The following is a 16,668-nucleotide window of genomic DNA, read 5'->3' on the forward strand; positions in this document are numbered from 1 at the left end:
ACATTTTATCATGTTAAAATGAAACATGTTAAAATGTAACATTTTATCATGTTAAAATGCAACATGTTAAAATGCAACATGTTAAAATGTAACATTTTATCATGTTAAAATGCAACATGTTAAAATGTAACATATTAAAATGTAACATGTTAAAATGTAACATTTTATGATATTAAAATGAAAAAGGTTAAAATGTAACATTTTATCATGTTTAAATGAAACATGTAAAAATGTAACATTTTTTAATGTAACATTTTATCATGTCAAAATGAAACATGTTAAAATGTAACATTTTATCATGTTAAAATGCAACATGTTAAATTGTAACATGTTAAAATGAAACATGTTAAAATGTAACATTTTACCATGTTAAAATGAAACGTTAAAATGTAACATTTTATCATGTTAAAATGAAACATGTTAAAATGTAACATTTTATCATGTTAAAATGAAACATGTTAAAATGTAACATTTTATCATGTTAAAATGCAACATGTTAAAATGTAACATTTTATCATGTTAAAATGCAACATGTTAAAATGTAACATATTAAAATGTAACATGTTAAAATGCAACATGTTAAAATGTAACATTTTATCATGTTAAAATGCAACATGTTAAAATGTAACATATTAAAATGTAACATGTTCAAATGTAAACTTTTTAAAATGTAACATGTTCAAATGTAAACTTTTTAAAATGTAACATTTTATCATGTTAAATCACAATATGTTAAAATGTAACATTTTATCATGTTAAAATGCAACATGTTAAAATGTAACATTTTACAATGTTAAAATGCAACATGTTAAAATATAACATATTAAAATGTAACATGTTAAAATGTAACATTTTAAAATGTAACATTTTTAAATGAAACATGTTAAAATGTAACATTTTATCATTTTAAATTAAACATGTTAAAATGTAACATTTTATCATGTTAAAATGCAACATGTTAAAATGTAACATTTTATCATGTTAAAATGCAACATGTTAAAATGTAACATTTTATCATGTTAAAATGCAACATGTTAAAATGTAACATATAAAAATGTAACATGTTAAAATGTAACATTTTAAAATGTAACATTTTAAAATGTAACATTTTAAAATGTAACATTTTAAAATGAAACATGTTAAAATGTAACATTTTATCATGTAAAAATGAATCATGTTATAATGTAACATTTTACCATGTTAAAATGCAACATGTTAAAATGTAACATTTTATCATGTTAAAATGCAACATGTTAAAATGTAACATTTTATCATGTTAAAATGGAACATGTTAAAATGTAACATTTTATCATGTAAAAATGCAACATGTTAAAATGTAACATTTTATGATGTTAAAATGCAACATGTTAAACTGTAACATTTTATCATGTTAAAATGCAACATGTTAAAATGTAACATATTTAAATGTAACATGTTAAAATGTAACATTTTGTGATGTTAAAATGAAAAATGTTAAAATGTAACATTTTATTATGTTTAAATGAAACATGTAAAAATGTAACATTTTTTAATGTAACATTTTATCATGTTAAAATGAAACATGTTAAAATGTAACATATTAAAATGTAACATGTTAAAATGTAACATTTTAAAATGTAACATTTTAAAATGAAACATGTTAAAATGTAACATTTTATCATGTTAAAATGAAACATGTTAAAATGTAACATTTTATCATGTTAAAATGTAACATTTTATCATGTTAAAATGCAACATGTTAAAATGTAACATTTTATCATGTTAAAATGAAACATGTTAAAATGTAAGATTTTATCATGTTAAAATGAAACATGTTAAAATGTAACATTTTATCATGTTAAAATGAAACATGTTAAAATGTAACATTTTATGATGTTAAAATGAAACATGTTAAAATGTAACATTTTATCATGTTAAAATGAAACATGTTAAAATGCAACATGTTAAAATGTAACATTTTATCATGTTAAAATGCAACATGTTAAAATGTAACATATTAAAATGTAACATGTTCAAATGTAAACTTTTTAAAATGTAACATTTTATCATGTTAAATCACAATATGTTAAAATGTAACATTTTATCATGTTAAAATGCAACATGTTAAAATGTAACATTTTACAATGTTAAAATGCAACATGTTAAAATATAACATATAAAAATGTAACATGTTAAAATGTAACATTTTAAAATGTAACATTTTAAAATGAAACATGTTAATATGTAACATTTTATCATGTAAAAATGAATCATGTTATAATGTAACATTTTATCATGTTAAAATGCAACATGTTAAAATGTAACATTTTATCATGTTAAAATGCAACATGTTAAAATGTAACATTTTATCATGTTAAAATGCAACATGTTAAAATGTAACATTTTATCATGTAAAAATGCAACATGTTAAAATGTAACATTTTATGATGTTAAAATGCAACATGTTAAAATGTAACATTTTATCATGTTAAAATGCAACATGTTAAAAATGTAACATATTTAAATGTAACATGTTAAAATGTAACATTTTATGATGTTAAAATGAAAAATGTTAAAATGTAACATTTTATCATGTTTAAATGAAACATGTAAAAATGTAACATTTTTTAATGTAACATTTTATCATGTTAAAATGAAACATGTTAAAATGTAACATTTTATCATGTTAAAATGTAACATTTTATCATGTTAAAATGCAACATGTTAAAATGTAACATTTTATCATGTTAAAATGAAACATGTTAAAATGTAAGATTTTATCATGTTAAAATGAAACATGTTAAAATGTAACATTTTATCATGTTAAAATGAAACATGTTAAAATGTAACATTTTATGATGTTAAAATGAAACATGTTAAAATGTAACATTTTATCATGTTAAAATGAAACATGTTAAAATGTAACATTTTATCATGTTAAAATGCAACATGTTAAAATGCAACATGTTAAAATGTAACATTTTATCATGTTAAAATGCAACATGTTTAAATGTAACATATTTAAATGTAACATGTTAAAATGTAACATTTTATGATGTTAAAATGAAAAATGTTAAAATGTAACATTTTATCATGTTTAAATGAAACATGTAAAAATGTAACATTTTTAAATGTAACATTTTATCATGTTGAAATGAAACATGTTAAAATGTAACATTTTATCATGTTAAAATGCAACATGTTAAAATGTAACATTTTATCATGTTAAAATGCAACATGTTTAAATGTAACATTTTATCATGTTAAAATGCAACATGTTTAAATGTAACATTTTATCATGTTAAAATGCAACATGTTAAAATGTAACATTTTATCATGTTAAAATGCAACATGTTAAAATGTAACATATTAAAATGTAACATGTTAAAATGGAACATTTTTTAATGTAACATTTTTAAATGAAACATGTAAAAATGTAACATTTTATCATGTTAAAATGAAACAAGTGAAAATGTAACATTTTATCATGTTAAAATGCAACATGTTAAATTGTAACATTTTATCATGTTAAAATGAAACATGTTAAAATGTAACATTTTATCATGTTAAAAGGAAACATGTTTAAATGTAACATTTTATCATGTTAAAATGAAACATGTTAAAATGTAACATTTTATCATGTTAAAATGAAACATGTTAAAATGTAACATTTTATCATGTTAAAATGAAACATGTTTAAATGTAACATTTTATCATGTTAAAATGAAACATGTTAAAATGTAACATTTTATCATGTTAAAATGAAACATGTTAAAATGTAACATTTTATGATGTTAAAATGAAACATGTTAAAATGTAACATTTTATCATGTTAAAATGAAACATGTTAAAATGTAACATTTTTAAATGAAACATGTTAAAATGTAACATTTTATCATGTTAAAATGAAACATGTTAAAATGTAACATTTTATCATGTTAAAATGCAACATGTTAAAATGTAACATTTTATCATGTTAAAATGCAACATGTTAAAATGTAACATTTTATCATGTTAAAATGCAACATGTTAAAATGTAACATATAAAAATGTAACATGTTAAAATGTAACATTTTAAAATGTAACATTTTATCATGTTAAAATGCAACATGTTTAAATGTAACATATTTAAATGTAACATGTTAAAATGTAACATTTTATGATGTTAAAATGAAAAATGTTAAAATGTAACATTTTATCATGTTTAAATGAAACATGTAAAAATGTAACATTTTTAAATGTAACATGTTAAAATGTAACATGTTAAAATGTAACATGTTAAAATGTAACATTTTAAAATGTAACATTTTTAAATGAAACATGTTAAAATGTAACATTTTATCATGTTAAAATGAAACATGTTAAAATGTAACATTTTATCATGTTAAAATGCAACATGTTAAAATGTAACATTTTATCATGTTAAAATGCAACATGTTAAAATGTAATATTTTATCATGTTAAAATGCAACATGTTAAAATGTAACATATAAAAATGTAACATGTTAAAATGTAACATTTTAAAATGTAACATTTTAAAATGAAACTTGTTAAAATGTAACATTTTATCATGTTAAAATGAAACATGTTATAATGTAACATTTTATCATGTTAAAATGCAACATGTTAAAATGTAACATTTTATCATGTTAAAATGAAACATGTTAAAATGTAACATTTTATGATGTTAAAATGAAACATGTTAAAATGTAACATTTTATCATGTTAAAATGAAACATGTTAAAATGTAACATTTTATCATGTTAAAATGCAACATGTTAAAATGCAACATGTTAAAATGTAACATTTTATCATGTTAAAATGCAACATGTTTAAATGTAACATATTTAAATGTAACATGTTAAAATGTAACATTTTATGATGTTAAAATGAAAAATGTTAAAATGTAACATTTTATCATGTTTAAATGAAACATGTAAAAATGTAACATTTTTAAATGTAACATTTTATCATGTTAAAATCAAAACATGTTAAAATGTAACATTTTATCATGTAAAATGCAACATGTTAAAATGTAACATTTTATCATGTTAAAATGCAACATGTTTAAATGTAACATTTTATCATGTTAAAATGCAACATGTTAAAATGTAACATTTTATCATGTTAAAATGCAACATGTTAAAATGTAACATATTAAAATGTAACATGTTAAAATGGAACATTTTTTAATGTAACATTTTTAAATGAAACATGTAAAAATGTAACATTTTATCATGTTAAAATGAAACAAGTGAAAATGTAACATTTTATCATGTTAAAATGCAACATGTTAAAATGTAACATTTTATCATGTTAAAATGAAACATGTTAAAATGTAACATTTTATCATGTTAAAAGGAAACATGTTTAAATGTAACATTTTATCATGTTAAAATGAAACATGTTAAAATGTAACATTTTATCATGTTAAAATGAAACATGTTAAAATGTAACATTTTATCATGTTAAAATGAAACATGTTTAAATGTAACATTTTATCATGTTAAAATGAAACATGTTAAAATGTAACATTTTATCATGTTAAAATGAAACATGTTAAAATGTAACATTTTATGATGTTAAAATGAAACATGTTAAAATGTAACATTTTATCATGTTAAAATGTAACATTTTTAAATGAAACATGTTAAAATGTAACATTTTATCATGTTAAAATGAAACATGTTAAAATGTAACATTTTATCATGTTAAAATGCAACATGTTAAAATGTAACATTTTATCATGTTAAAATGCAACATGTTAAAATGTAACATTTTATCATGTTAAAATGCAACATGTTAAAATGTAACATTTTATCATGTTAAAATGCAACATGTTAAAATGTAACATATAAAAATGTAACATGTTAAAATGTAACATTTTTAAATGTAACATATTAAAATGTAACATGTTAAAATGTAACATTTTATGATGTTAAAATGAAAAAGGTTAAAATGTAACATTTTATCATGTTTAAATGAAACATGTAAAAATGTAAGATTTTATCATGTTAAAATGCAACATGTTAAAATGTAACATTTTATCATGTTAAAATGCAACATGTTAAAATGTAACATATTAAAATGTAACATGTTAAAATGCAACATGTTAAAATGTAACATTTTATCATGTTAAAATGAAACATGTTAAAATGTAACATATTAAAATGTAACATGTTCAAATGTAAACTTTTTAAAATGTAACATTTTATCATGTTAAATCACAATATGTTAAAATGTAACATTTTATCATGTTAAAATGCAACATGTTAAAATGTAACATTTTACAATGTTAAAATGCAACATGTTAAAATATAACATATTAAAATGTAACATGTTAAAATGTAACATTTTAAAATGTAACATTTTTAAATGAAACATGTTAAAATGTAACATTTTATCATGTTAAAATGAAACATGTTAAAATGTAACATTTTATCATGTTAAAATGCAACATGTTAAAATGTAACATTTTATCATGTTAAAATGCAACATGTTAAAATGTAACATTTTATCATGTTAAAATGCAACATGTTAAAATGTAACATATAAAAATGTAACATGTTAAAATGTAACATTTTAAAATGTAACATTTTAAAATGAAACATGTTAAAATGTAACATTTTATCATGTAAAAATGAATCATGTTATAATGTAACATTTTATCATGTTAAAATGCAACATGTTAAAATGTAACATTTTATCATGTTAAAATGCAACATGTTAAAATGTAACATTTTATCATGTTAAAATGCAACATGTTAAAATGTAACATTTTATCATGTAAAAATGCAACATGTTAAAATGTAACATTTTATGATGTTAAAATGCAACATGTTAAAATGTAACATTTTATCATGTTAAAATGCAACATGTTAAAATGTAACATATTTAAATGTAACATGTTAAAATGTAACATTTTATGATGTTAAAATGAAAAATGTTAAAATGTAACATTTTATCATGTTTAAATGAAACATGTAAAAATGTAACATTTTTTAATGTAACATTTTATCATGTTAAAATTAAACATGTTAAAATGTAACATTTTATCATGTTAAAATGCAACATGTTAAAATGTAACATATTAAAATGTAACATGTTAAAATGTAACATTTTAAAATGTAACATTTTAAAATGAAACATGTTAAAATGTAACATTTTATCATGTTAAAATGTAACATTTTATCATGTTAAAATGTAACATTTTATCATGTTAAAATGCAACATGTTAAAATGTAACATTTTATCATGTTAAAATGAAACATGTTAAAATGTAAGATTTTATCATGTTAAAATGAAACATGTTTAAATGTAACATTTTATCATGTTAAAATGAAACATGTTAAAATGTAACATTTTATGATGTTAAAATAAAACATGTTAAAATGTAACATTTTATCATGTTAAAATGAAACATGTTAAAATGTAACATTTTATCATGTTAAAATGCAACATGTTAAAATGTTACATTTTATCATGTTAAAATGCAACATGTTAAAATGTAACATTTTATCATGTTAAAATGCAACATGTTTAAATGTAACATATTTAAATGTAACATGTTAAAATGTAACATTTTATGATGTTAAAATGAAAAATGTTAAAATGTAACATTTTATCATGTTTAAATGAAACATGTAAAAATGTAACATTTTTAAATGTAACATTTTATCATGTTAAAATGAAACATGTTAAAATGTAACATTTTATCATGTTAAAATGCAACATGTTAAAATGTAACATTTTATCATGTTAAAATGCAACATGTTTAAATGTAACATTTTATCATGTTAAAATGCAACATGTTAAAATGTAACATTTTATCATGTTAAAATGCAACATGTTAAAATGTAACATATTAAAATGTAACATGTTAAAATGGAACATTTTTTAATGTAACATTTTTAAATGAAACGTAAAAATGTAACATTTTATCATGTTAAAATGAAACAAGTGAAAATGTAACATTTTATCATGTTAAAATGCAACATGTTAAAATGTAACATTTTATCATGTTAAAATGAAACATGTTAAAATGTAACATTTTATCATGTTAAAATGAAACATGTTAAAATGTAACATTTTATCATGTTAAAATGAAACATGTTAAAATGTAACATTTTATCATGTTAAAATGAAACATGTTAAAATGTAACATTTTATCATGTTAAAATGAAACATGTTTAAATGTAACATTTTATCATGTTAAAATGAAACATGTTAAAATGTAACATTTTATCATGTTAAAATGAAACATGTTAAAATGTAACATTTTATGATGTTAAAATGAAACATGTTAAAATGTAACATTTTATCATGTTAAAATGAAACATGTTAAAATGTAACATTTTTAAATGAAACATGTTAAAATGTAACATTTTATCATGTTAAAATGAAACATGTTAAAATGTAACATTTTATCATGTTAAAATGCAACATGTTAAAATGTAACATTTTATCATGTTAAAATGCAACATGTTAAAATGTAACATTTTATCATGTTAAAATGCAACATGTTAAAATGTAACATATAAAAATGTAACATGTTAAAATGTAACATTTTAAAATGTAACATTTTATCATGTTAAAATGCAACATGTTTAAATGTAACATATTTAAATGTAACATGTTAAAATGTAACATTTTATGATGTTAAAATGAAAAATGTTAAAATGTAACATTTTATCATGTTTAAATGAAACATGTAAAAATGTAACATTTTTAAATGTAACATTTTATCATGTTAAAATGAAACATGTTAAAATGTAACATTTTATCATGTTAAAATGCAACATGTTAAAATGTAACATTTTATCATGTTAAAATGCAACATGTTAAAATGTAACATTTTATCATGTTAAAATGCAACATGTTAAAATGTAACATATTAAAATGTAACATGTTAAAATGTAACATTTTTTAATGTAACATTTTTAAATGAAACATGTAAAAATGTAACATTTTATCATGTTAAAATGAAACAAGTGAAAATGTAACATTTTATCATGTTAAAATGCAACATGTTAAAATGTAACATTTTATCATGTTAAAATGAAACATGTTAAAATGTAACATTTTATCATGTTAAAATGAAACATGTTAAAATGTAACATTTTATCATGTTAAAATGAAACATGTTTAAATGTAACATTTTATCATGTTAAAATGAAACATGTTAAAATGTAACATTTTATCATGTTAAAATGAAACATGTTAAAATGTAACATTTTATCATGTTAAAATGAAACATGTTAAAATGTAACATTTTATCATGTTAAAATGAAACATGTTAAAATGTAACATTTTATCATGTTAAAATGAAACATGTTAAAATGTAACATTTTATCATGTTAAAATGAAACATGTTAAAATGTAACATTTTATCATGTTAAAATGCAACATGTTAAAATGTAACATATTAAAATGTAACATGTTAAAATGCAACATGTTAAAATGTAACATTTTATCATGTTAAAATGCAACATGTTAAAATGTAACATATTAAAATGTAACATGTTAAAATGTAACATTTTAAAATGTAACATTTTATCATGTTAAAATGCAACATGTTTAAATGTAACATATTTAAATGTAACATGTTAAAATGTAACATTTTATGATGTTAAAATGAAAAATGTAAAAATGTAACATTTTATCATGTTTAAATGAAACATGTAAAAATGTAACATTTTTAAATGTAACATTTTATCATGTTAAAATGAAACATGTTAAAATGTAACATTTTATCATGTTAAAATGCAACATGTTAAAATGTAACATTTTATCATGTTAAAATGCAACATGTTTAAATGTAACATTTTATCATGTTAAAATGCAACATGTTAAAATGTAACATTTTATCATGTTAAAATGCAACATGTTAAAATGTAACATATTAAAATGTAACATGTTAAAATGTAACATTTTTTAATGTAACATTTTTAAATGAAACATGTAAAAATGTAACATTTTATCATGTTAAAATGAAACAAGTGAAAATGTAACATTTTATCATGTTAAAATGCAACATGTTAAAATGTAACATTTTATCATGTTAAAATGAAACATGTTAAAATGTAACATTTTATCATGTTAAAATGAAACATGTTAAAATGTAACATTTTATCATGTTAAAATGAAACATGTTAAAATGTAACATTTTATCATGTTAAAATGAAACATGTTAAAATGTAACATTTTATCATGTTAAAATGAAACATGTTTAAATGTAACATTTTATCATGTTAAAATGAAACATGTTAAAATGTAACATTTTATCATGTTAAAATGAAACATGTTAAAATGTAACATTTTATGATGTTAAAATGAAACATGTTAAAATGTAACATTTTATCATGTAAAAATGAATCATGTTATAATGTAACATTTTATCATGTTAAAATGCAACATGTTAAAATGTAACATTTTATCATGTTAAAATGCAACATGTTAAAATGTAACATTTTATCATGTTAAAATGCAACATGTTAAAATGTAACATTTTATCGTGTTAAAATGCAACATGTTAAAATGTAACATTTTATGATGTTAAAATGCAACATGTTAAAATGTAACATTTTATCATGTTAAAATGCAACATGTTAAAATGTAACATATTTAAATGTAACATGTTAAAATGTAACATTTTATGATGTTAAAATGAAAAATGTTAAAATGTAACATTTTATCATGTTAAAATGAAACATGTAAAAATGTAACATTTTTTAATGTAACATTTTATCATGTTAAAATGCAACATGTTAAAATGTAACATTTTATCATGTTAAAATGCAACATGTTAAAATGTAACATATTAAAATGTAACATGTTAAAATGAAACATTTTAAAATGTAACATTTTAAAATGAAACATGTTAAAATGTAACATTTTATCATGTTAAAATGTAACATATTATCATGTTAAAATGCAACATGTTAAAATGTAACATTTTATCATGTTAAAATGTAACATATTATCATGTTAAAATGCAACATGTTAAAATGTAACATTTTATCATGTTAAAATGAAACATGTTAAAATGTAAGTTTTTATCATGTTAAAATGAAACATGTTAAAATGTAACATTTTATCATGTTAAAATGAAACATGTTAAAATGTAACATTTTATGATGTTAAAATGAAACATGTTAAAATGTAACATTTTATCATGTTAAAATGAAACATGTTAAAATGTAACATTTTATCATGTTAAAATGCAACATGTTAAAATGTAACATTTTATCATGTTAAAATGCAACATGTTTAAATGTAACATATTTAAATGTAACATGTTAAAATGTAACATTTTATGATGTTAAAATGAAAAATGTTAAAATGTAACATTTTATCATGTTTAAATGAAACATGTAAAAATGTAACATTTTTAAATGTAACATTTTATCATGTTAAAATGAAACATGTTAAAATGTAACATTTTATCATGTTAAAATGCAACATGTTAAAATGTAACATTTTATCATGTTAAAATGCAACATGTTAAAATGTAACATTTTATCATGTTAAAATGCAACATGTTAAAATGTAACATATAAAAATGTAACATGTTAAAATGTAACATTTTAAAATGTAACATTTTATCATGTTAAAATGCAACATGTTTAAATGTAACATATTTAAATGTAACATGTTAAAATGTAACATTTTATGATGTTAAAATGAAAAATGTTAAAATGTAACATTTTATCATGTTTAAATGAAACATGTAAAAATGTAACATTTTTAAATGTAACATTTTATCATGTTAAAATGAAACATGTTAAAATGTAACATTTTATCATGTTAAAATGCAACATGTTAAAATGTAACATTTTATCATGTTAAAATGCAACATGTTAAAATGTAACATTTTATCATGTTAAAATGCAACATGTTAAAATGTAACATATTAAAATGTAACATGTTAAAATGTAACATTTTTTAATGTAACATTTTTAAATGAAACATGTAAAAATGTAACATTTTATCATGTTAAAATGAAACAAGTGAAAATGTAACATTTTATCATGTTAAAATGCAACATGTTAAAATGTAACATTTTATCATGTTAAAATGAAACATGTTAAAATGTAACATTTTATCATGTTAAAATGAAACATGTTAAAATGTAACATTTTATCATGTTAAAATGAAACATGTTAAAATGTAACATTTTATCATGTTAAAATGAAACATGTTAAAATGTAACATTTTATCATGTTAAAATGAAACATGTTAAAATGTAACATTTTATCATGTTAAAATGAAACATGTTTAAATGTAACATTTTATCATGTTAAAATGAAACATGTTAAAATGTAACATTTTATCATGCTAAAATGAAACATGTTAAAATGTAACATTTTATGATGTTAAAATGAAACATGTTAAAATGTAACATTTTATCATGTTAAAATGAAACATGTTAAAATGTAACATTTTATCATGTTAAAATGAAACATGTTAAAATGTAACATTTTATCATGTTAAAATGCAACATGTTAAAATGTAACATATTAAAATGTAACATGTTAAAATGCAACATGTTAAAATGTAACATTTTATCATGTTAAAATGCAACATGTTAAAATGTAACATATTAAAATGTAACATGTTCAAATGTAACATTTTAAAATGTAACATTTTATCATGTTAAATCGCAATATGTTAAAATGTAACATTTTATCATGTTAAAATGCAACATGTTAAAATGTAACATTTTACTATGTTAAAATGCAACATGTTAAAATGTAACATATTAAAATGTAACATGTTAAAATGTAACATTTTAAAATGTAACATTTTTAAATGAAACATGTTAAAATGTAACATTTTATCATGTTAAAATGAAACATGTTAAAATGTAACATTTTATCATGTTAAAATGCAACATGTTAAAATGTAACATTTTATCATGTTAAAATGCAACATGTTAAAATGTAACATTTTATCATGTAAATATGCAACATGTTAAAATGTAACATATAAAAATGTAACATGTTAAAATGTAACATTTTAAAATGTAACATTATAAAATGAAACATGTTAAAATGTAACATTTTATCATGTTAAAATGAAACATGTTATAATGTAACATTTTATCATGTTAAAATGCAACATGTTAAAATGTAACATTTTATCATGTTAAAATGCAACATGTTAAAATGTAACATTTTATCATGTTAAAATGCAACATGTTAAAATGTAACATTTTATCATGTAAAAATGCAACATGTTAAAATGTAACATTTTATCATGTTAAAATGCAACATGTTAAAATGCAACATGTTAAAATGTAACATTTTATCATGTTAAAATGCAACATGTTAAAATGTAACATATTAAAATGTAACATGTTAAAATGTAACATTTTATGATATTAAAATGAAAAAGGTTAAAATGTAACATTTTATCATGTTTAAATGAAACATGTTAAAATGTAACATATTAAAATGTAACATGTTAAAATGCAACATGTTAAAATGTAACATTTTATCATGTTAAAATGCAACATGTTAAAATGTAACATATTAAAATGTAACATGTTCAAATGTAAACTTTTTAAAATGTAACATTTTATCATGTTAAATCACAATATGTTAAAATGTAACATTTTATCATGTTAAAATGCAACATGTTAAAATGTAACATTTTACAATGTTAAAATGCAACATGTTAAAATATAACATATTAAAATGTAACATGTTAAAATGTAACATTTTAAAATGTAACATTTTTAAATGAAACATGTTAAAATGTAACATTTTATCATGTTAAAATGAAACATGTTAAAATGTAACATTTTATCATGTTAAAATGCAACATGTTAAAATGTAACATTTTATCATGTTAAAATGCAACATGTTAAAATGTAACATTTTATCATGTTAAAATGCAACATGTTAAAATGTAACATATAAAAATGTAACATGTTAAAATGTAACATTTTAAAATGTAACATTTTAAAATGTAACATTTTAAAATGTAACATTTTAAAATGTAACATTTTAAAATGAAACATGTTAAAATGTAACATTTTATCATGTAAAAATGAATCATGTTATAATGTAACATTTTATCATGTTAAAATGCAACATGTTAAAAAGTAACATTTTATCATGTTAAAATGCAACATGTTAAAATGTAACATTTTATCATGTTAAAATGCAACATGTTAAAATGTAACATTTTATCATGTAAAAATGCAACATGTTAAAATGTAACATTTTATGATGTTAAAATGCAACATGTTAAAATGTAACATTTTATCATGTTAAAATGCAACATGTTAAAATGTAACATATTTAAATGTAACATGTTAAAATGTAACATTTTATGATGTTAAAATGAAAAATGTTAAAATGTAACATTTTATCATGTTTAAATGAAACATGTAAAAATGTAACATTTTTTAATGTAACATTTTATCATGTTAAAATGAAACATGTTAAAATGTAACATATTAAAATGTAACATGTTAAAATGTAACATTTTAAAATGTAACATTTTAAAATGAAACATGTTAAAATGTAACATTTTATCATGTTAAAATGAAACATGTTAAAATGTAACATTTTATCATGTTAAAATGTAACATTTTATCATGTTAAAATGCAACATGTTAAAATGTAACATTTTATCATGTTAAAATGTAAGATTTTATCATGTTAAAATGAAACAAGTGAAAATGTAACATTTTATCATGTTAAAATGAAACATGTTAAAATGTAACATTTTATCATGTTAAAATGCAACATGTTAAAATGTAACATTGTATCATGTTAAAATGCAACATGTTAAAATGTAACATTTTATCATGTTAAAATGCAACATGTTAAAATGTAACATATAAAAATGTAACATGTTAAAATGTAACATTTTAAAATGTAACATTTTACAATGAAACATGTTAATATGTAACATTTTATCATGTAAAAATGAATCATGTTATAATGTAACATTTTATCATGTTAAAATGCAACATGTTAAAATGTAACATTTTATCATGTTAAAATGCAACATGTTTAAATGTAACATTTTATCATGTTAAAATGCAACATGTTAAAATGTAACATTTTATCATGTTAAAATGCAACATGTTAAAATGTAACATATTAAAATGTAACATGTTAAAATGTAACATTTTTTAATGTAACATTTTTAAATGAAACATGTAAAAATGTAACATTTTATCATGTTAAAATGAAACAAGTGAAAATGTAACATTTTATCATGTTAAAATGCAACATGTAAAAATGTAACATTTTATCATGTTAAAATGAAACAAGTGAAAATGTAACATTTTATCATGTTAAAATGCAACATGTTAAAATGTAACATTTTATCATGTTAAAATGAAACATGTTAAAATGTAACATTTTATCATGTTAAAATGAAACATGTTAAAATGTAACATTTTATCATGTTAAAATGAAACATGTTAAAATGTAACATTTTATCATGTTAAAATGAAACATGTTAAAATGTAACATTTTATCATGTTAAAATGAAACATGTTTAAATGTAACATTTTATCATGTTAAAATGAAACATGTTAAAATGTAACATTTTATCATGTTAAAATGAAACATGTTAAAATGTAACATTTTATGATGTTAAAATGAAACATGTTAAAATGTAACATTTTATCATGTTAAAATGAAACATGTTAAAATGTAACATTTTTAAATGAAACATGTTAAAATGTAACATTTTATCATGTTAAAATGAAACATGTTAAAATGTAACATTTTATCATGTTAAAATGCAACATGTTAAAATGTAACATTTTATCATGTTAAAATGCAACATGTTAAAATGTAACATTTTATCATGTTAAAATGCAACATGTTAAAATGTAACATATAAAAATGTAACATGTTAAAATGTAACATTTTAAAATGTAACATTTTATCATGTTAAAATGCAACATGTTTAAATGTAACATATTTAAATGTAACATGTTAAAATGTAACATTTTATGATGTTAAAATGAAAAATGTTAAAATGTAACATTTTATCATGTTTAAATGAAACATGTAAAAATGTAACATTTTTAAATGTAACATTTTATCATGTTAAAATGAAACATGTTAAAATGTAACATTTTATCATGTTAAAATGCAACATGTTAAAATGTAACATATAAAAATGTAACATGTTAAAATGTAACATTTTAAAATGTAACATTTTATCATGTTAAAATGCAACATGTTAAAATGTAACATATTAAAATGTAACATGTTAAAATGTAACATTTTTTAATGTAACATTTTTAAATGAAACATGTAAAAATGTAACATTTTATCATGTTAAAATGAAACAAGTGAAAATGTAACATTTTATCATGTTAAAATGCAACATGTTAAAATGTAACATTTTATCATGTTAAAATGAAACATGTTAAAATGTAACATTTTATCATGTTAAAATGAAACATGTTAAAATGTAACATTTTATCATGTTAAAATGAAACATGTTTAAATGTAACATTTTATCATGTTAAAATGAAACATGTTAAAATGTAACATTTTATCATGTTAAAATGAAACATGTTAAAATGTAACATTTTATCATGTTAAAATGAAACATGTTAAAATGTAACATTTTATCATGTTAAAATGAAACATGTTAAAATGTAACATTTTATCATGTTAAAATGAAACATGTTAAAATGTAACATTTTAT

Source organism: Macrosteles quadrilineatus, unplaced genomic scaffold (assembly GCF_028750875.1).
Source record: "Macrosteles quadrilineatus isolate MER2022 unplaced genomic scaffold, UCM_ALF_1.0 Scaffold_38__1_contigs__length_1125367, whole genome shotgun sequence".
Lineage (NCBI taxonomy): Eukaryota > Metazoa > Arthropoda > Insecta > Hemiptera > Cicadellidae > Macrosteles > Macrosteles quadrilineatus.